The 24016-nt window shown below is 40.1% G+C and overlaps 1 long non-coding RNA gene across 2 annotated transcripts in view; it reads right to left on the bottom strand.

The window, feature by feature from the left end:
* The window catches only part of LOC138757009 (uncharacterized), a 75819-nt gene that overhangs the window by 41213 nt on the left and 10590 nt on the right, over positions 1-24016 (bottom strand). Inside the window, exon 3 of one of the 2 annotated variants that reach the window (XR_011353275.1) lies at positions 18034-20054. The exons of the other annotated variant lie outside the window; for it this stretch is intronic. This is a non-coding gene — a long non-coding RNA (uncharacterized lncRNA). Of the gene's footprint in view, positions 1-18033; positions 20055-24016 lie in introns of those variants that run through there. 2 annotated transcript variants of the gene reach the window in all.

Raw genomic sequence — 24016 nt, 5'->3', positions numbered from 1 at the left:
AGTCTTTGAACATTTCAATAATACATTTTAAATTAACTGCATTTTACAGTATAAAAACCATCAATCAACTCATTGAGGCAGGAAAGAAGGCTGTTTAGTTCATTTTAATACTCACAGGTAAAAATGCTTTCTATTAATACAAATGATCACATAACTTATTCCAAATGCTGAATGGAGAAGATGACCTTGAGCTTGGAAATGACAACAGCATTCTGAATACTTTGGAAGGAAAGAGGAAGAGCACCATCTATTAATAGTGTTACTGTTAAAACATAAAACAGACTTACTATGAACAGGATGTAATTCACTGTTCTTTTGACTAGATTGAAACATAATTTTATTAAGCGAAAATGTGTTGAATATTTAGAGAAAATATTTGTCATTTATCCTGAGCCATTACCATCATCATATCATTAGGAATGAAAAAGCCATGGGGATACAAAGGTTTCAAATTACCTTTTTGAATCAGCATTTAAAAACTTTTGGCAAATTAACCTGACTGAGATTTCAGGATCGTGTTCCATTGCTACTTATCACTGATTTTGATGCTCTCTGCATGGTTCCAAGTATTCTGGTCTATCATTATTCAAAAGGAGAAAGGATAACCAGCTAACGGATATTTACTTTATTACATTACTGGCATCCTTTTAAAATATGTACATACATACAGCACAGTAACAGGCCCTTTCAGCCCATGAGCCCGTGCCGTCCAATTATACCCGATTAACACAGCCCTGGTACGTTTTCTCTTTGAAGGGGTGAGAGGGAGGAAACTGGAGGTCCAGGGGAAAACCCACGCAGACATGGAGAGAACATATAAACTCCTTACAGACAGAGTGGGATTTGAACCCCGGTCCTGATGGCTGGCACTGTAACAGCGCTACACTAACCGTGCCACCTTCCATCAGGTCTTTGTTACTCCTTGTGGGGGAAGAAAATAAAGACACACACTGCCTTTCCTCCAAGTTAACCTGCTGCCCTCCCCATAATTCAGTAATCCCCCCCCCAATTTTCGTGACACAACCATGACTCTCCTTCGGCAATTACTGTCGCCATAATCCAACGACTCAGCAATTTCATGCCTCAAGTCCACAATTATCACCTGCCGCTCCAAAGAATAAAAAACAGGAAAAATAATTTCTCTAGTCCAAGCAAAGATAGGAAACAGTTCATTTTAAAAGAGGAATAAACCACACCAATAATAACCAGGTGATTTCTGCAGTTGATGTAGGATGAAACCTCAGTTTCTACTGCTCTCTCCTGCACAAATCATTTAGTTGTGCCATAAGAAGCTGGAATAAAAACTCCATATCTCCCAAATAGCTATGTCTTGCCATTGTGCCTTTCAAATGACTGAAGATAGTTTAACCCAGTGATTCTCAGTCTTTTTTTTTAACCCCCACTCACATACCACCTCAAATAATCCCTCACCAATTATTTTTTGTTTTCTTCAGCTACAAATCCTAAGGGTTTCTTCAGGTATATTAAGTGCAAAAGGATAGTAAAGGACAAAATTGGTCCCCGTGAAGATCAGAGTGGTTGGCTTTGAATGGAGCCAAAAGAGATGGGGGAGATCTTAATTTTTTTTTTCATCAGTATCACTCAGGAAACAGGGAGCCTTGTGGGAAATAAGGAAAACAAGCAGTGAGGTCATGGAACTTATACAGATTAAAGAGGAGGAAGTGCTTGCTGTTTTAAAGCAAATAAGGGTGGATAAATCCCCAGGGCTTGACAAGATATTCTCTTGGACCTTGAGGGACCCTAGTGTGGAAATTGCAGAGGCTCTGGCAGGAATATTTAAAATGTCCTTAGATTGAGGTGAGGTGCCAGAGGATTGGAGGGTAACTCACGTTGTTTCATTGTTTTAAAAATAGCTCCGAAGGTAACACTGGAAATTATAGACTGGTGAGCCTGACATTAGTAGTAGGTAAATTACTGGAAGGTGTTCTAAGAATTATTTGGATAGCCAAAAACTGATTAGGGCGAGTCAACATGGCTTTGTGCATGGTAGGTCATTTTTAACCAATCTTATAGAGTTTTTCAAGGAGGTTACCAGGAAAGTTGATGAAGGAAAGGCTGTGGATGTTGTCTACATGGATTTTAGTAAAGCTCTTGGCAAGGTTCCTCATGGGAGATTAGTCCGGAAAGTTCAGATGCTATGTATTCATGGTGACATAGTGAATTGGATTTGACAATGGCTCGACAGGAGAAGCCAGAGAGTAATGGTGGATGATTGCTTCTCAGATTGGAGGCTTGTGATTAGTTCTGTGCCTCAGAGATTGGTGCTGAGACCATTGTTGTTTGTCATCTATATCAGTGATCTGGATGATATTGTGGTAAACTGGGTCAGCAAGGCTGCAGATGACACAAAGATTGAAGGACAGCGAAGAAGGTTTTCAAAGCTTGCAGATGGGTCTAGACCAGCTGGAAAAATGGGCTGAAAATGGCAGATGGAATTTAATGCAGAAAAGTGTGAGGTTTTGCATTTTGGAAGGACAAACTAAGAAAAGTCATACATGGTGACTGGTAGGGCACTGAAGTGTGCAGTAGAACAGAGGGACCTGGGAATGCAGATACATAATTCCCTAAAAGTTGTGTCACGGGTGGATAGGGTTGTATAGTGGGGTTTTGCCATATTGGCCTTCGTAAATCAAAGTATTGAGTTTTGGAGTTGGGTTGTTATGTTACAGTTGTATTAGACATTGGGAAGGCCAAATTTGGAGTATTGTGTGCAGGTCTGGTTACCTAATAACAGGAATTATATCAATAAGATAGAAGGAGTGCAGAGAAGATTTACTAGGATGTTGCCCGAACTTCAGGAACTGAGTTACAGAGAAAAGTTAAACAAGATTACTTTATTCCCCAGAGTGCAGAAGAATGAGGGAGATTTTAAAATTATGAGGGGGACAGACAGAGTAAACGTAGATAGGCTTCTTCCACTGAGGGTAGTACATGAGATACAAACCAGAGGACATGGATTCAGAGAGAAAGGGGAAAAGTTTAGGAGGAACATGAGGGGGAACCTCTTCACACAGAGAATGGTGGGAGTGTGGAACGAGCTTCCAGCTAAAGTGCTGAATGTGGGCTCAATTTTAACATTTAAGAAGAATTTGGACAGGTACATGGATAGTAGAGGTATGGAGGGCTATGGATTGGGTGCAAGTCAGGTGGGAAAAGAGAGAATAACAGTCCAGCACAGACTAGAAGGGCTGAAGGGCATTCTGTGCTTCAACGTTCTATGGTTCTATATGGCCTTAATTTAGATTTTTAAAAATCTATACTTACTGCAACATAGACTGTCTGTACCTCACCTCAGCTACCAACATGACTAAAACAGCTGTGTTAATCCACATCTTGAGAGTTTAATTTTACATTATAAGATGTAATCAAGAAGGAAAATAACCCTCTAGACCAAACTTGCCACTTAACAAGACATGGCTGATTTTCTCCCTCAAGTACTGTGTTCCTGTCTGGAGCAATGGCTCAAAAGGTTGTTGTAGCAGAAGGGTGATAGTGGGGACAAGTAGTGGTTTTTCATGGCGTGGGTCTCAAACAGCCTCTGACAACCAAGTCCAACTCCTAGTCTTCACATATGGCATAGTTCTTATGCCCAGCAGACCTATTCTCACTGACAGGAGAAGGGGCAGACGGGGCTTATTAACCACAGATGGTAACTCATCTAGGAGAGGGAAAACTCCAATTTCAAACTATACCTGGTTATGGGAAAGGCTTGGGAGTAAACCCCAAGGAAAAATCCAGAGTCGGAGTCCAGAACGCAGTACTGGCACGGCAACTCCTACGATGCTGCTGGCACCATACTGTATCGACTTTATTCCTTCCTTTGGACCAGTCATTAACATGGAGAAGGGGGTGGGAGGGGTGGTCCCACTGGATGGGCAATAGACGTATCTCCATCTCAACTTTGTTCCCTGGAGAGGCCACTCCAGCTTCACTTTAGGCGCAGTACCTATGGTTGATCACGACCGATGGAGGCCATACAGGCCGAGCACCTTGACTTTTTTTAATATGCCAAAATCAATTGATGTATATTGGCAATTAACACGTTGAACGAGACTTCACAGACCTCAGGGGTTAGAGAATTCCAAAGATTCACTACCTTCTGAAAGAATAAAATTCTCCATGTTTCTGTCCAAAATGGCCTCCAGCTTATTTTGAAATGGTGACCTCCAGTTTGAATCTCTTCAGACATTGGAAAGGTGTGCTTGCATTTAACATGTGGAATTCTCTCAGAATTTTGCGCATTTCAGTGAGATTGTCTTTCATTCTTCAAAATTGCTGTTTTTTTTCATTTTCATTATTTAGAACAAAAGCAGGAGACTATTCAACAAGTACAGAAAACTCAAATTCATTCTCAGTCCTCACCACAACCCATCCCATTCCCCAGCCTCCTATCAGATGGTTTGTAATTTTTAAAATACACCTCTCAAATACTGATATTTGCATTTACATGGAAATACTATCAAACATCATACTGTAAATATGATATTCTAACATTTTCTCATTCAATATTTAAAAAAAACCAGTAGATTTAAGAAAACTCACATGGAGTTCTTACAGCACAGAAACAGGCCCTTTGGCCTACAATATCTGTGCCGAGTATGATTTATTATTTATTATTGAAAATTTATTTTCTTCAGTTTGTTTGCACTTCTTTCTTTGTTTACATTTCTTTCTTATGTAGACATATATTTTCTTGAGTACAGTTATTTTGCACTTCTGATAAGTAGAAATTCTGCCTCAGGGTGGCATGTATTCTGACAATAAATCTGAAATTTGAAGTTTTGAACTTTGATAAAACTCCTTCCGTTTTTAGTCTTGATGAAGTACCACCTAACCTGTTAAGTCCCTCCTACTTCTCTTTTGTTCTCAAGATTCCAGCATCTGCACATTATGTGTTTCTCTATAAATCTTCGTCCACGAAGCCAAGCCAAAGAAGAATAATATCAGGAATTCTCAAGGTCTGCTTACTTTGAAGTTTTTCTCTTCCCTCTGGAGTTCAATATCCTATCACCTCTTAGTCTTTCCCCAGCTTCTCTTCCCATCCTTTTAATCCCGTTGATATATCTAACATGACTCCTTCCTACTTTATTCTTGATAAAACATTGACTGACCATTTCTACCTATGGATGCTGCCAGATCTGTCGAATCTCTCCAGTTTCTCTTGGTTTACTGAAGATTCCAATATTTGCACATTGTGTTTCTCTGTTAAGCTAAATTTATTCTGATTCCACATTATCCATACCCCCTCGTATTCTTCCATCTATCTAACAGCATTTTAAATGCTACTATCATGCTTGCCTCTAATACTCCAGAGAAAATAAACTATTTGTCCACCTCTCCCCATTAGACACACCCTCCAATCCAAGCAGAATCCTGGTAAATTTCCTCTGTAGTGGGGTAACCAGAGTTGCACACAGAAGCCTCTTTTAAACTGCAACACCTGGGTCGCCCTCCTGGGACCCAAGTGCAATTACTGGGGCAAAAGTGCTGGAAGCGCCTTTGAAATTGCAGGGGGTATCCCACCCCCACAATGACGCGTCACATACTCACCAGAAGTACTGTTGGATGTTCGGATGCTGATTGCCCAGTGATGTACGCACGCAAGCACTGACGTCACCGGAATAAGCGGATCAGCCATTTTAATTTTCAAATCTCCTGTGGACGTAACCTAGGTAAGTTTAAGTGGGTTCCACGACTACCTCTGAGATAGGTCAGAGACCCAATTGGATTCCAGTGGGGTTTACCAGGTCAGACCATTTCTAACTGCTGACCAGACAAATTCCCCCAGTTAACCCCATTTTACATGACAGTTTGAAAGGGCCTAATGAGAGAAAGTGACTTGAAAGTAGGAAATACACAGTAAAGTGGGCAGCATCTGTGCAAAGAGAAATACAGTTCAGATGAAGAGTATCTGACCTGCAACATTATTTGTTTCTCTTTCTGTAATTGCTGCCTGGCCTGATAAGTGTTTTTATATAAGAGGGACAAGTTTTTACTAAAGTTGTTCCAATTATAAATGTGCAAATGTCTAATAAATGCAATTGGCTGGGGTGCACAAATCTCCTCGATTATCAACAACAATACTGTGTCAGGTTGGGTGAAATGTGTACCTTATTCTTGCCATTAGTGACAGACTGATAAAGGATTGAGGCACCATCAATGACTCAAAAGACTGAAGTTGAGCAAAACTGATAGCTTTTATTCGTAATAGAATGAAGGCACTTCCCTGCTGGTTGACTGTCCTGAACTGAGGAGGGGGCTGAGAGACTGTCTCCTTTATTCAGGAGCCTGTGGAAGGAGCCACAGGGACAGTCGGCCAATGGATGTGCCCAGATAGATAAATATGTACATACAGTGGTTTATCACATTCACCCCTTGTTTTTAAAAAGAGTCCGGCGGGGTGATACAATTAGAAATTAAGTCGTTTGGGTGGTTGGGTTTTCCTCTGTGACTGTCATAGCACCAGCTGTGGTGCAGCGATGGGGTCCTGGACAGTCTGGAGTGCCTGAATGCAGTCGTCAGTGTTGAACTGCTGGGTGCGCGGCGACGAGTCTGGTACGTCATTTGTTAGGGCTAAGGTAATGTGTCATGGCCCTGGGGCATTGGGGATGGGAGGGGTGTGGTGTGGTTTCCGGAGCATCTGAGAGGAGACAATGTCTTCATGCCCATTGGGGTATACATCACAGGCATATTGGGGGTTGGCATGGAGGAGGTAGACCCTTTCCACCAGTGGGTTGGACTTGTACTCCTCACATTTCCAGAGTAGGACTGGCCCTGGGGACGTCAGCTATGCCAACAGCATTGCTGATTTCCTGGGAAAGGAAAACATACGTTCATGTGGTGTGGCATTGGTAGCCATACATAGAAGGGAGCTGATGGAGTGGAGGGCCTCAGGAAGGACCTCTTTCCAGCAGGAGACTGGGAGGCCCCTAGGACTGCGGAGCTAGGAGGTCGTAGTGTTCTCCCTTTCCACCTGCCTGTTCTCCCGGAGGTTGTAGCTGGTGGACCTGCTCATGGTGATGCCTCTGGCCAGCAGGGAACTGGCGCAGCTCATCCCTCATAAATGAGGGTCCACGGTCACTATGAGTATAGCTGGGGAAGCCAAACAGAATGAAGAGACTGCGAAGGGCCTGGATGACTGTTTCAGCTGTCGTGTCAGGGCAGGGGATGGTGAATGGAAAATGTGAGTACTTATCAATGACATTGAGGAAGTCCACATTGTGGTCTGAGGAGGGGAGGGGTCCTTTGAAGTTGACACTCAGGAGTTCAAAGAGGCAGGCAGCCTTAATCATCTGCGCTCTGTCTGGCCGGTAGAAGTGTGGTTTGCACTCTGTGCAGACCTGGTACTTTTTGGTCATCATCCAGGTTCATGGGCTTTGATGTAGTGGAAGAACCTGGTGACTCCAGGGTGGCAGAGATCATTGTGAAGGGCTTGTAAGTGGTTAATCTGTGCGACAGGATATTGGCATCTGGGGGCTCATTGAGTTTCCTGGGCCGGTATAGGACATCGTAATTGTAGGTGAAAAGTTATCTTGTCATTCTTGATTTTACCTTGCTGCTGGTTACTGAACAACTGCACAGTGGTCGGTTAGCAAGGTAAATTGTTTCCCAGCCAGGTAGGGAAACAAGCCTTGACAATGGCTTGGGCCTCCTTCTTGACAGAGGAGTGTCGAATTTCAGGGTCTTGGAGGTTGCAGGAAAAGATAGTGACGGGTCTGTCCGCCTAATTAAGTGTAGCAGCCATGGCGAAGTCTGATGTGTGACTCTCCACCAGTAACGGGATCCACAGCGTGGATCGTGGCTTTGGCAATGTCTGCCTTGATGTGGCTAAAGGCTGCACAGGCCTCTGGTGTTCGGGGAAAAGAGGTGGATTTAACGAGGAGGTGGGCTTTGTACACATAGTTGGGGACCCACTGGCATAACCCTGATAGGCTTTTATTCGCAATAGAATGAAAGCATATCCCTGCTGGTCGACGGTCACGAACTGGGGAGGGGGCTGAAGGACAGTCACCTTTATTCAGGAGTCTGAGTGAGGAGCCACAGGTACAGTCGGCCAATAGATGTGCCCCAGACAGATAAATAAATACATGCAGTGGTTTACGACAAAGAACTTCAAGGAATAAAACACGAAGTTCTGCAGACATGGTGATTGAAATAAAAATACAATGCTGGAGAAACTCAGCAGGTCAAACAGTGCACTTTATGTAGCAAAGATAAAGATACATCATCAGTGTTTCGGGCTTGAGGCCTTCTTCAAGGTACGAGCAAAACAGGCAAGTGCCCGAACAAAATCTTTCAATATGACTATGACAATGGACTTTGTCAAAAGTTAGAATAAGCCCTGAGCAGTTATCACTGGAGAATTCAAATAATTGTCATCCCATAAAATTTGAAAACTTAATCATCTTTTGGGAAAAAAAAACTTGAAACTATCTTGTCATCAATCAAATTCCATTCGCGGGGGAAGTCACGTGATGGAGTAATGGCCGGACGGTGAACTCCAGCCCTCTCCAGAAAAGTTGAAAAAAATAAAGGAAAGCACAAAGGCACAAAAATAAAAATTAAAGTAAAGTGAGTATAAAGGTGGAAAGAAGATGGCGACGAAAAAAGAAAAGTCGAAACCAACGGTAAGAAGAGAGGAAGAGAAGACAACGGAAGAAGAAGGAGAAGGCCTTACCTATTCGAAGAGGCCCACGGAGGAGAGAGAAGCCTGCTCCCTCAGGTCGGTAGAAAGTGGACTACAAAAATGGCTCGCTGAGCCGAGTAAAAGTGCGCAACCGCGCATGCAAAAAAACACACCGACGGGAGGGGGGACCAGCTGGGGAGTCAATCTCCACAGCCGGCAATGACAGCTACAGAACAGCAGCAGCAAGAGGAGAACATAGAAGACAACGAAAACAAGAAAGAAGAGAAGAAAAAGAAAACAAAGAAACAACTGATGGCCAACCCAGAGGAAGAGGAAGAGTACAGTGAAATGGAAGAAGAAGGGAAAGGCAAGACAATGGATATATTTTCTCTTATTAAAGAATACATGGATTCATTTAAAGAATGGCAAGCACAAGAATTTAGTGATTTAAGAAGAAGAATAAACAATACAGAAGAGAAAGTGAATAAAATAGATATGACCTTAACAGAAATGGGAAAAAGAATGGACAAGGTGGAAGAACGAGAAGCAGCAGTAGAAATGGAGGTAGAGGACTTAAAAAAGAAATTAGAAGAATCTAATAAAAAAGTTAAAGAGACACAAGAGCTGTTAGCTCAGAAAATAGATATAATGGAAAATTATAACAGAAGAAATAATATAAAGATAGTAGGCCTTAAGGAAGATGAAGAAGGCAAGAATATGAGAGAGTTTATAAAAGATTGGATCCCCAGGATCTTAGGATGTCCAGAACTACAGCAAGAAATGGAAATAGAAAGGGCACATAGAGCATTAGCCTTTAAACCACAACCACAACAAAAGCCAAGATCCATTTTAGTAAAATTCCTAAGATATACTACAAGAGAAAAGGTACTGGAGAAAACAATGGAGAAAGTAAGAGAGGACAACAAGCCACTGGAGTACAAAAAATTTTTATTTATCCAGATATAAGTTTTGAACTCCTGAAGAAGAGAAAGGAGTTCAATACAGCAAAGGCGATTTTATGGAAGAAAGGGTATAAATTTATACTAAAGCATCCAGCGGTATTGAAAATATTTATTCCAGGACAACAAAACAGACTATTCTTGGATCCAGAGGAAGCACAAAAATTTGCAGAACAATTACAAAATAGACTGAGAGATGAAGACTGCGAACTAAAAAGACGTGTGTATAGGACTATATACATAAATAATACATATATTATATATGTATAATACAGGGATTAAAAATTGGGAAATCTCTGAAATTCATATATTTTAATGCCAGGAGTATTGTAAAAAAGGTGGATGAGCTGAAGGTGTGGATTGATACTTGGAAGTATGATGTGGTAGCGATTAGTGAGACATGGTTGCAGGAGGGATGTGATTGGCAACTGAATATCCCTGGGTTTCGTTGTTTTAGGTGTGATAGAGTCGGAGGGGCAAGAGGAGGTGGGGTTGCATTGCTTGTCAGGGAAAATATTACAGCGGTGCCTAGGAAGGATAGATTAGAGGGCACATCCACGGAGGCTATTTGGGTGGAACTGAGGAGTAGGAAAGGAGAGGTTACACTTGTAGGGGTGTATTATAGACCACCCGGAGGGGACCGAGACCTAGAGGAGCAAATCTGTAGGGAGATAGTAGATATTTGTGATAAGTACAGGGTTGTAATTATGGGAGATTTTAATTTTCCACATATAGATTGGGAAACACATTCTGTGAAATGACTGGATGGGTTAGAGTTTGTGAAATGTGTGCAAGATAGTTTTTTACAACAATATGTAGAGGTGCCGACCAGAGAAGGAGCAGTGTTAGATCTACTGTTGGCAAATGGGATGGGTCAAGTGACGGAGGTTAGTGTTGGCGAGCACTTCGGGTCCAGTGATCATAATGCCATCAGCTTCAATGTCATTATGGAAAGAGAGAAATCAGGGCCAAGGATTGAGGTTTTTGATTGGGGAAAAGCTAGATTTGAGGAGATGCGAAAGGACTTGCAGGGTGTGCATTGGGACAAATTGTTTTATGGGTAGGATGTAGTAGAGAGATGGAAGTCTTTTAAAGATCAGATTTTGAGAGTGCAAAAGCTTTATGGTCCTGTTAGGTTAAAAGGAGGGGCAAAAGGTTTGAGAGAGCCGTGATTTTCAAGGAATATTGGAAACTTGGTTCGAAGAAAAAGGGAGGTGTACATTAGATATAAGAAGCATGGAGTTAAGGAGATGTTTGAAAGATACACTGAATGTAAGAGGAATCTTAAGAGAGGAATTAGGAAAGCTAAAAGAAGGTACGAGAAAACTATGGCAAGCAGGGTGAAAACTAATCCAAAAGAGTTCTACAAATATGTTAATGGTAAGAGGAAAGCTAGAGACAAAATTGGTCCCTTAGAAAATCAGAGCGGAAAACTGTGTGTGGAGCCTAGAGAAATGGGGGACATATTGAACAGTTTCTTTTCTTCGGTATTCACTAAGGAGAAGGATGTTGGGAGATGTGAGATAAAAAAAAGCAAATTGGGTAAATATGGGGAAAATAGAGATTACAAAAGGTGTAGTTTTAAGGCTTTTGAAGAATATAAAGGTGGATAAGTCTCCGGGACCAGACGGGATCTTCCCCAGGACATTGACAGAAGTGAAGGAGGAAATAGCAGAGGCTCTGGCGGTAATTTTCCAAATGTCATTAGATATGGGGATAGTGCCGGAGGATTGGCGCATTGCGCATGTGGTTCCGTTATTTAAAAAGGGTTCAAGGAGGAAGCCTGGCAACTATCGGCCTGTAAGTTTGACGTCTGTGGTAGGTAAATTAATGGAGAAAATTCTTAGAGATAGTACTTATAAACATCTGGATAGACAGCGTCTGATCAGGAGCACTCAACATGGATTTGTGGGAGGAAGGTCATGTTTGACCAATCTGATTGAATTTTTTGAAGAGGTGACTAGGAATGTGGATGAGGGTAGCGCAGTGGATGTTGTCTATATGGACTTCAGTAAGGCCTTCGATAAGGTACCACATGGAAGGTTAGTTAGGAAGGTGCAGTCTTTAGGTATAAATTTTAAGATAGTCAAATGGATTGAACATTGGCTGAAAGGGAGAGGCCAGAGAGTGGTAGTGGATAATTGTCTGTCAGGTTGGAGGCCGGTGACCAATGGTGTGCCTCAAGGATCTGTATTGGGCCCATTGTTGTTCGTTATATACATTAATGATCTAGATGATGGGGTGGTGAATTGGATTAGTAAATATGCAGATGATACTAAGATAGGTGGAATAGTGGATAATGAAGAAGGTTTTCAAGGATTGCAGAGGGATTTGGGCTGCTTAGAAAAGTGGGCTGAAAAATGGCAGATGGAATTTAATGCTGATAAGTGTGAGGTGCTTCATTTTGGTAAGAAGAATCAGAATAGGACATACGTGGTAAATGGGAGAGCATTGAGGAATACAGAAGAACAGAAAGATTTAGGAGTGACGGTACATCGTTCCCTGAAGGTAGAAACTCATGTGAATAGGGTGGTGAAGAAGGCTTTTAGTATGCTGGCCTTTATCAATCATTGCATGGAATATAGGAGTTGGGAGGTGATGTTGAGATTGTATAAGACGTTGGTGCGGCCTAATTTGGAGTTCTGTGTGCAGTTCTGGTCGCCTAATTATAGGAAGGATATAAACAGAGTGGAGAGAGTGCAGAGAAGGTTTACCAGAATGTTACCTGGGTTTAAGCATCTAGAGTATAGGGAGAGATTGGACAGATTAGGTCTTTATTCTTTGGAGCGTAGAAGGTTGAGAGGGGATTTGATAGAAGTATTTAAGATTATGAAAGGGATAGACAGAGTGGATGTGGATAGACTATTTCCGTTAAGAGGAGGAAAGATTAAAACAAGAGGACATGAGTTAAGAATTAAGGGGCAGAGGTTTAGAGGTAACATGAGGGGGAACTTCTTTACTCAGAGAGTGGTAGCCATGTGGAATGATCTTCCGGGAGAAATAGTGGCGGCGGAGTCAATTGTATTATTTAAGAAAAGGTTGGACAGGTATATGGATGAGAAGAAGATGGAGGGTTATGGGCATTGTGCAGGGAGGTGGGACTAGAAAGGGATGTTTGGTTCGGTGCGGACTCGAAGGGCCTAATGGCCTGTTTCCGTGCTGTAATTGTTATGTTATGTTATTACATAAGTGTATGTGCATTTAAAAGAAAATATATAGTGTATGGAGAAGAATTAATGAGGGGAAAAAAAGGGGAAGAGAGGAGTAAAGAGGGAATTTAGAGAGTGACCTTTGTTGTATATAAAAATTGAAATCTTTTCGGGGGGGGCTGGGTAGTGTTAGGTCTGCTTTGTTCATGAATGAGTGAGACAAACACCAGACTGAGTCGAAATCAGGGTTCTTTGTTCTTTATTACCGGATTGTAACACTTGCAACTAACCATGTTAGTCGGAGAATGCATTCTGCCGTTATCAGCAAAATGGTGATTTTTTATACCCTTGGATACGTGCTTAGAACATCATCATATCATTACTTGTCCAATGACTAAAACTGTTGCTATCCTTTCCCTGCTAGCTTCCTGCCTCTCAATCCATCAATGTCTCTCTTATCTTGTAAGTACAAGGATGCATTCACATCTTGTTACAGCCCTGTACAGGGTAACTCCTTACACATTCCCATCTCATGATGTTTTACCTAACAGTAGGGAGAAATTACGGTCACTGCAAAATCAGTTGACGCTTGCGAGTGAATTCGCAAATCCAAATGGAGAGGGGAGATGTGGTTGCCCGACAAGGGATAATGGGCAACTCAGGAAGGGGAGGGGACAACGGGGTTAAAGAAATATTAGGTAGGAGAATAAGGGGAATGTTTGATGTGTTAAAAATGTTGTCTTATAAACTGTTCAAAGAAAGAAAGCAGAAATGGATGAGAAGGAAAGGTGATGATGAGGAAACGGAAGGGAAAGATAAACAAAGTATAAAATGGCTACATTAAACTATATGACTTTAAATATTAATGGAATACATAACCAAATCAAAAGGAAGAAACTGCTAAATTTACTGAAAAAAGAAAAAATTGATATTGCATTTGTGCAAGAAACACACTTAACTGAAGTGGAGCACAAGAAATTAAAGAGAGATTGGATAGGACATGTAACGGCAGCGTCATATAACTCAAAAGCTAGAGGAGTGGCTATATTAATCAGTAAAAATGTACCAATTAAAATAGAAGAGGAAATAATAGATCCAGCAGGAAGATATGTAATGATAAAATGTCAGATATATTCGGAGTTTTGGAATTTACTTAATATATATTCGCCTAATGAAGAAGATCAAAAATTTATGCAGGATATTTTTCTGAAGATAGCAGATACGCAAGGGAATATATTAATAAGGAGGGGATTTCAATCTCAATTTGGATTCAAACATAGATAAAACCGGGAAAAAAATTAACAGAAAGAATAAAGTAACCAAATTTATAATTAAATCGATGCAAGAAATGCAACTTTTGGATATATGGAGGAAACAACACCCAAAGGAAAAGGAATATTCATATTATTCAGATAGATATAAAACATATTCAAGAATAGATTTATTCCTGTTATCAGCTTGTATACAAGATAGAGTTAGGAAAACAGAATATAAAGCTAGAATATTATCGGACCATTCACCCTTGATATTGACAATAGAGTTAGAGGATATCCCTCCAAAAATGTATAGATGGAGATTAAACCCCATGCTACTTAAAAGACAGGATTTTAGAGAATTCATAGAAAGACAAATTAAAATGTATTTTGAAATAAATACGGAATCAGTGAAGATAAGTTTATATTATGGGACACAATGAAAGCGTTCATCAGAGGGCAAATAATAAGTTACGTAACTAAGATGAAGAAGGATTACAATCAGGAAACAGAACAGTTGGAAAAGGAAATAGCAGATATACAGAAAGAGTTAGCAAGGAAGGAAGACACTACTAAAAGAAAGGAATTGGTAGATAAAAAAATAAAATATGAAACATTTCAAATATATAAGGTGGAGAAAAATATAATGAAGACAAAGCAGAAATATTACGAACTAGGAGAAAAAACGCACAAAATTCTAGCATGGCAGCTTAAGACAGAACAAACTAAAAGAATGGTATTGGCATCAAGGAAAAAAGACAAACAGATCACATATAATCCAACGGAAATTAATGAAAATTTCAGAGAATTCTATGAACAATTATACCAAACTGAAAACGAAGGGAAAGAAGGCAAAATAGATGAATTCTTAACTAAAATTGAACTACCAAAATTACAAACAGAGGAACAAAATAAATTAATAGAACCATTTGAAATAGTAGAAATACAAGAGACAATAAAAGATCTGCCGAATAATAAAACACCAGGAGAGGATAGTCTCCCAATAGAATTCTATAAAACATTTAAAGATTTATTAATTCCTCCCCTCCTGGAAGTAATCAACCAGATTGATAAAACACAAAGCTTACCAGATTCGTGCAAAACAGCAATAATTACAGTAATACCAAAGGCAGGGAAAGATCCACTTGCACCAGCATCATATCGACCAATATCTCTACTTAACACAGATTACAAGATAATAGCTAAATTATTAGCAAACAGATTATCTGATTATGTACCAAAAATAGTAAGTCTAGACCAAACTGGATTCATAAAAAAAAGACAAACAACAGATAATATTTGTAAGTTTATTAACTTAATTCACGCAGTAGAAGGAAATTAAACTCCAACAGTAGCGGTTGCTTTAGACGCAGAGAAGGCCTTCGACAGAGTAGAATGGAATTATTTATTCAAGGTACTACAAAAATTTAGTTTACCAGAGAAATATATTAATTGGATTAAAGCATTATATAAGGGGCCATTGGCAAGAGTGACAGTAAATGGATATGTATCAAAACATTTTAACTTAAGCATATCAACAAGGCAGGGATGCCCACTATCGCCCTTATTGTTCGCGTTAGCCATAGAACCACTTGCAGAGCTGATAAGAACAGAAAATAAAATAAAAGGGATAAAAATAAAAGGCAAGGAATATAAAATCAGTTTATTTGCAGATGATGTTATAGTATACCTAACGGAACCAGAAACATCAATAAAAGAATTACATAAGAAATTGAAGGAATATGGAGAAGTGTCGGGATACAAGATTAATGCAAATAAAAGTGAAGCAATGCCAATGAATAATGCGGATTTCTCAAAATTCAAGAAAGAATCACTGTTTAGATGGCAAATGCAAACAATACGATACCTAGGTATACAAATAAATAAAAACCTCAGCCATCTATATAAACTTAATTATTATCCACTAATGAAAAAAATACAGGAAGATTTAGAGCATTGTAAAGACTTACCATTAACACTAATAGGAAGAATAAACTGTGTTAAAATGAACATTTTTCCAAGGATACAATACCTATTTCAGGCACTGCCAATACACTTGACAGAAAAATTCTTTAAGGAGTTAAAGAAAATAATAAGGAAGTTTTTATGGAAAGGGGGGAAACCAAGGATAGCACTAGATAAATTAACATAATGGTATAGACAAGGAGGCTTACAACTGCCAAATTTTAAAAATTATTATAGAGCCGCACAATTAAGATATCTATCAGATTTTTACCAAACAAAAGAAAAGCCAGATTGGACTAGATTAGAGCTAGACAAAATAGGGGAGAAGATACCTGAACATATATTATATAAATGGGATGAAAAATTGGTAAAACATAGGAATTATCCAGTATTGCACCATTTGCTTAATATTTGGAAGAAGATTCATGTAGAAAGAAATAAAACAAACTACCAATTATCAAAACTAATACTGACGCAAAATCAGCTAATCCCTTTTACGGTAGATAACCTGTCTTTTAGAGAATGGGAGAAAAAAGGGATTAAAAGAATAGAAAATTGTTTTTCGGGGAATAAATTATTATCCTTTGAACAAATGAAGGATAAATATAATATAACTTAAGATACAGTGCTGGCATATTACCAATTGAAATCCTATTTAAAGGATAAATTGGGAAGTAGTCTGAAGTTACCAGAAGGAAGCAATTTTGAATATCTGATTACAGACACAATGATAATTAAAAAATTTATAACAAACATGTATATCAAATTACAAGAAAAGGAGAATGAGGAAATAAATGATAAAACTAAACAAAAGTGGGAACAAGATCTAAACATAAAGATAAAAAAGGAAACATGGGAGAGGTTATGTTTGGGAACTATGAGAAATACAATAAATTACGTATGATACAATATAATTGGATACATAGGTTATATATCACTCCTCAAAAGTTAAATAAATGGGATCCAACAGTATCTGACAGATGTTTTCGTTGTAAAAAAGAAATAGGAACAACAATTCATGCAATCTGGACTTGTGAAAAGGTGACAAAATTTTGGGAAGATCTAAACCAGATATTAAATAAAATTACAGAAAGCAATATACCAAAAAACCCAGAGATCTTCCTCCTAAGTAACATAAAAAATAAAGAATTTGGACTTGATTTGGAGGGTGTACAAAAAAGATTTGTTAAGATAGCCCTAGCTGTAGCAAAAAAATGTATTATGTCAAACTGGAAATTAGAAGATAATTTGAAAATACAGCAATGGTATATAGAAATGAATAAATGTATTCCATTAGAAAAAATAACATATAGTTTAAGAAATAATATAACATTATTTGAACAAATATGGGAGCCGTACATGGAATATAATAGAGAAAACCTACCGGGACATCTATCACCTAAAATGACAAAAGGAAAAGAGAATGGAAAGAATTGACTCAGCGGAAGTTTTTGTTCGTTAATGTTGAGTGACAACATTGTTTGATGGGTTTGATGTATCTTGGACTCAGAGTTTTGAATGGATGGAGGGGGAGGTGGGGGGGGGAGGGGAGGAGGGAGGAGGGGGGAGAAAATGACATTGTATATATTTGAAAGGAGAAATGTGTATATCTTGAATAATGTGATCTATAGTGTGAAAAATAAAATATTAAAAAAAAAATCAAATTCCATTCGCTCCTTGCTTCAACTTCCACTGCCCTTTTCTGCAAGGAGCGTTGTAGCCTATTGCATTTTCATAGTTGCAGTCATGTCGAACAGCAGCACCAACAAGAATGAACTAGAGCAACTGATCTCCACTTGTTTAACCTTGCCAGAAAACTGGAAATACACTAACTTTCGCAATTGCTCAACAAAGGCAAGAAAGAGCTACATTTTGGAATCCGTTCATTCGCAGACAGGCCCTAAGATGGTGATGACTGTTCTGTTGCCATTATGTTAGTACATTTTTATCTTAGTAAAAAAGTGTCTAAAAAATGTACAATTTGAAACTTAATACTTTTGTGCTTTTCGTTCTTTATTATTTGCATATGTAATCTTCTTACAATAAAATAATATTGCAGCATTATCAGATTCAACAGAAAATGTGAGAATCAAATCATAGGGTGTTTGGGATTTATTCACTCATTAGTCGCATGGATTGGAACAAGCAGAAAATTAAGACACTCCAAATAGCTTTAGTTACTGGCATCAGGGTTCATTGTTTCTAAATATATATTGTTCAAAGCTACACACATATTATTACTGAAGCATATTATGTATTATATATACTTTATCTGTATTTTCTGTGGGATATCAATTAACTTAATTCCAAAAACTTTTACTCTAGTTGATTTATATAATATAGGTTAAAGGTATCGCTGTTCACCAAGGATCACAAAGGGTAGGGTGGGAGATGAATTTGCTGAGTGTCTGGACAAAACATAACAAGCCTGTATTGGAAAGAACCTAAGTATTTGGCAGGTAGTCAAGTCAAGTCAAGTTTATTGTCATCTGATTGCACAATTACAACCCGATGAAACAGCATTCTCCAGTTCTCAGTGCAAAACATGCAGAAGCCCAACCAGATAGTAAATTGAAATTTTAAATGTTACATTTTAAATTTAGATGTATACCACACGGCAACAGGCCATTTTGGCCCACAAGTCCATGCCTTCACCTCTTGTACGTTTTTGAACAGTGGGAGGAAACCGGAGCACCAGGGGAAACCCACGTAGACACGGGGAGAACGTACAAACTCCTAATAGACAGTGCAGGATTCGAACCTGATCGCTGGCGCTGAAAAGGCGTTGTGCTAACTGCTACACCATAACACTCATACAGACCAACGATACATATGCAGGACAAGTCTTCATATATACAAATAAATAAACAAATATTGTTTTGTAAATATGAGGCTCTTGGTTGGTTAACATGAGCGGTTCCTTTAGTCGTTCAGCATTCTCACTGCCCATGGGAAGTGTATCTTGTGTTGCCTGATTTAGATGATGTCGAGATACTGGAACCATTGTTCCCATCATCCTGATCTTCAGAGTTTGTAACAAAGGGGGGTCCAATGCAGCATTAAAATGAAACAGTTCCTGCAGCCCACCAAGTCTGCATCAATCACCACTCTCTCATTTCTACTAATAATCTAACTAGTCAAGAGGAAAATAACAAGACAATTGATTAAAAATGAACTATTAAAGTACACAGACAGGTTAAAATTATGACCAAATTAATTTAGATTGTTTGATGGAGTGTAGATAAAGGCAATACAGTCTATTTTGAAGTATTTTTTCCCCAAAGGTATTTGATTGCTGCATTTTGGGCTTGAGAACAAATCACTTCTGAAAAGGAAAGTAATGCCATGGATTATGAAGTGAGCAAGAGATGAAATGTAATGTTTTTGTAGTTAAAAAGTGAAGTTCTCCAAGCTTCGGTCATTTTATTTCACGCTTTGGTTGTTTTAAATGCTGCAGATAAAGGTATGGTCTCATTTTGAAATTTGTATGTGTCTTGAAGTTTAGAGGTTTAATCACCAGGGCGTTAAATATAATAGACATTAATAACATTGGACCATGAAGATTTTTCTCCCTGAACACTTTGGGGTGTATTTTCTGGATTTTGGGCTGCTGATCACAAAATCACCTTAAAAGTTTCCTATCATGTTTCATTTTTTTTTTAGATGCAAAATATTTTTGTGATTTCCTGTCATATTTTGAGTCTACTTCAAGCACACAAAACTATGAAGTGCAACAAGCCGTTGAAAATTAATTTTCTGCATTTGCACGTGGACTTCTTCCCTGCTGATCCTGGTGCAGTCAGTGATGAACATGGTGAACATGGTGAAGACATTGCGAACACAGAAAAGTAGTATCAGGGTAACTGGAATCCATCAATGCTGGCCAACACTGACATGAGAGGCATCAGATGCTAAGTACAAACGAAAATCAATGGCAAAACATTTTTAGGTCAGTTGAATTCAATAAAGGTTAATTTAATGTTTCTCCAACTTCCTATGTGATACAGCAAATCTGAACTTATCTTAGTGTTCGTCTTGAAGCTGTCCTTTACATTCTCCAATTTCTTTTCAGAAAGCAAACCTTTTAAGAAAAATTGTTGCCCAGTGTAAATCAGACAGATACATTTCAACATGGAATCATCAATGAATGTTTGCCTTTTTCTTTCCCATTTATTTGTTTGTTGGGAAACAAAATTTCTTTCATGCTTCTCAATTCTGAAAATTATACAAAGAAGAATAAGCATGATTAGAAACATTTTTCAAGATTCTTTTATTGTCATGTTATAAAACGTGTAATATTACACAAAATTGCATTTAGTCTGCTGTAATTCAGACAAAATTTTGCCATCAGCAGAAATTGCCTGGCATTCCTTATAGTCAGAGACAGAGAGGCAAAAGAGTCCCTTCAGAGTCACTGAGTGTCCGTGGATTCACCTCCAGCACTCACGTAGTCTCTGCAGCCACACAGACATCAGTCCAAACTGTTGGCAACCTGAGTTCTAGATCTAAATCTCCGACACCATCTGGAAGCCTTCAGCACATTTGGGACCCTCTCACATCCTGTCGAATATCTGGTACCCTTTCAGCCAGTCTTGAGCCAGTCTTTGACAGCAAGGCACCAGCAACCTGCAGCCTGCTTAGGTTCCTTGCCTCGAGTTGTCAACAGCTCACTTCCTGTGTACACTTCAACCGTAGAGCCACTTATAGGTCCAGTGCCACAGTCACTGTCCCATAGGGATATCTCCTCTGCTTCTCCTTCTCAAATTGAGGGTGGTCTCCCTTTACTGGTGCCCTGCACCAGTCATCTGTTTTCCCAGAGATTGTAACCCCTCAATGCCACAGCTAAACCCAGACACCACCATTTTGGTTCCAGATACTGCAGTTGAAGGATTTTAAAATAAACCACCATCATCTTCTTTAACAGGCCATACGGAGCCTGTACGGAGTCATTGATAGTTGGATTGGGGAAGAGAACCCTATGGAGGAGTGCTGTATCTCTGCTCCCCACTCTCCCCAGGTCTATACCACTGCCATTGCAACAGGCCCACAGCACTACCATTTCTTTTACATGAGGAAATGATAAAAACATTGAACCAAGCTCAGGGCCGTCCAGCCTGCCCTGACATTATGTGTGATCATGGCAGATCTTCTCAGATCTCATCTCCTCTTCTGAACCAGTTCCACATTTTCTCAATTCTCCAATCTTTCAAAAATGTATCTAGCACTACTAAAAGTGGATTATAAAATTGTTGTAAAATTTTAGCAAATATATTAGCTAAATATTTAAGTAATTCAATTTATATGGACCAAACTGTATTTATCAAAAAATAATGCTGATAATGGAGCAAGGTTGATTAGTTTAATTCATTTAGTCCAAAAAAGTGATTTAGTGCGATGTGCTTTGGCATGGATAGGTGGGCCCTTAGTACAAATACGGTGAGCAACACCGTGCTTTGCAGTGGAGGCAGAAAATTATAGAGTAGTAATCTCAAGGAAATCTTCCAACAGCTTGGAGAATTCATCTACTGGTTTACTTAATGTTTGAAGGTGCAGAGCAGGGGTATAGGTGTCTGCCAGAGAAATGGACTGAAAAGTAGTTCCATCTATCAGTCGTCATCCTTTTAAGTTGATGAGGAATGAATGTGCCCGAAGAAAATCTGAACCAAGCAAAAGTTGGGATATTCTTTCTTCTTTGGCTTGGCTTCGCGGACGAAGATTTATGGAGGGGGTAAAAAGTCCACGTCAGCTGCAGCCTCGTTTGTGGCTGACAAGTCCGATGCAGGACAGGCAGACACGGTTGCAGCGGTTGCAGGGGAAAATTGGTTGGTTGGGGTTGGGTGTTGGGTTTTTCCTCCTTTGCCTTTTGTCAGTGAGGTGGGCTCTGCGGTCTTCTTCAAAGGAGGTTGCTGCCCGCCAAACTGTGAGGCGCCAAGATGCACGGTTTGAGGCGTTATCAGCCCACTGGCGGTGGTCAATGTGGCAGGCACCAAGAGATTTCTTTAGGCAGTCCTTGTACCTTTTCTTTGGTGCACCTCTGTCACGGTGGCCAGTGGAGAGCTCGCCATATAACACGATCTTGGGAAGGCGATGGTCCTCCATTCTGGAGACGTGACCCATCCAGCGCAGCTGGATCTTCAGCAGCGTGGACTCGATGCTGTCGACCTCTGCCATCTCGAGTACTTCGACGTTAGGGATGAAAGCGCTCCAATGGATGTTGAGGATGGAGCGGAGACAACGCTGGTGGAAGCGTTCTAGGAGCCGTAGGTGGTGCCGGTAGAGGACCCATGATTCGGAGCCGAACAGGAGTGTGGGTATGACAACGGCTCTGTATACGCTTATCTTTGTGAGGTTTTTCAGTTGGTTGTTTTTCCAGACTCTTTTGTGTAGTCTTCCAAAGGCGCTATTTGCCTTGGCGAGTCTGTTGTCTATCTCATTGTCGATCCTTGCATCTGATGAAATGGTGCAGCCGAGATAGGTAAACTGGTTGACCGTTTTGAGTTTTGTGTGCCCGATGGAGATGTGGGGGGGCTGGTAGTCATGGTGGGGAGCTGGCTGATGGAGGACCTCAGTTTTCTTCAGGCTGACTTCCAGGCCAAACATTTTGGCCTGGAAGTCAGCCTGAAGGTTGGGATATTGCTGCTATATTAAATGGCCAAGTGCAGAGATGATTCTCGAACTTGACATTCATCTTCCTGGTGCCAAAGGTCAGAATGTTGGAACTGTTAACTGCTCATAGTTGTAGGTCCGGGGTAAGATGGTGTGTGCCAAAACCGGTGGGTGGAAATACACTAACTTCTGAATCCGTGTCCACCAGAAATTTTCACTAGGACAACTGATCCCATAAATACAGTAGGCTTGCAGGTTTCTCGCCAACCACCGCAGCCCTTACTGGTGGTTGTCCTGGGCATTTCCCACAAATGAGCAGGGTGGAAGGCACTTACGGGCATTTACTCCCCAATGCTTGTGGTAATAACACCAAGATGAGGTGTCCACAGGCTGTTTGCTTGTCTTGGGCCATTGCTTGTGTGTAGGGAGTGATGTACTAAGAGCACTAGAGTGTGACATGGGGTCAATATCGGAGGGATTTGTTGTGCAGACTTGTCTTTTCTTGCTGTGTTTTTAGCGAGCCATAGAATGTCTGCCTCCACCACTACAGCCCTTGGGTTTTGGATAACAAGAGTCTAATATCATCTGGCATTCACTCTAAAAAGACCTGGTCGAATAACATATTGGGCTTTTCACCAGCTGCCAGGAACAGCATTTCATCCATTAGTTCTGAAGGGCGTGATCTCCCAAAGCATCGAGATGTAGTAGCTTGTCTGCCCTTTCCCTACGGGACATACCATACACAGGTAATAAAGTTGCTTTTAAAGCATCATAATTGCTGGTACATGGTGGATCTCTTAGGAAGTCGCCGATCCTCTTTGGGACGGCCTGGTCGAGGACACTGTCAAGATGGTAATTACGAGTGTTGTCCAATTTGACTTTGTGAAGGTGAAATGATGCTTGAGCCTGTTGGAACCACAGTTCAGGCTCTGCTGTCCAGAAAGGTGGTAGCTTCACAGCAACGGCTGCAAAGTCCATGTTTGTCCAAAAATACGTTTTTGGACTCATCGGGGTCACCAATGGTGGGCACTGGACTTACAGTGGACACGAAGAAATAACTGCACAAGGCATTTCTAGAGTGAATCAAATGGATTTACCTTTCATCACCCACTCAACCTTTTAAAAGCCTGAATCTTGCACTCGACACGCGCTGACATCATCCTGCACGGACATCACATTGTCGGTTCGATGCCTCTTGGGAGTTATTGTGCCGCCAGAGCACTGCTACTCATGATTGTGTGGCCAGGCACAATTCCAATGCTATCTATAAATTTGCTGATGGCACCACGGTTGGTGGCAGAATCACAAACAGAAATGATTTAGTGCACAGGAGGGAGATAGATCAGCTAATTGAGTGGTGTCACACCGATAACTCAGTGTTATCAAAACCAAGGAGATGATTGTGGACTTCAGGAAGAAATCTGGAAAACATGACAC

The sequence above is a fragment of the Narcine bancroftii genome, chromosome 3 (assembly GCF_036971445.1).
Source record: "Narcine bancroftii isolate sNarBan1 chromosome 3, sNarBan1.hap1, whole genome shotgun sequence".
NCBI classification, from domain to species: Eukaryota; Metazoa; Chordata; class Chondrichthyes; order Torpediniformes; family Narcinidae; genus Narcine; species Narcine bancroftii.
The sequence above is the reverse complement of the archived record's forward strand: the minus strand, read 5'-3'. Positions and strand labels throughout refer to the sequence as shown.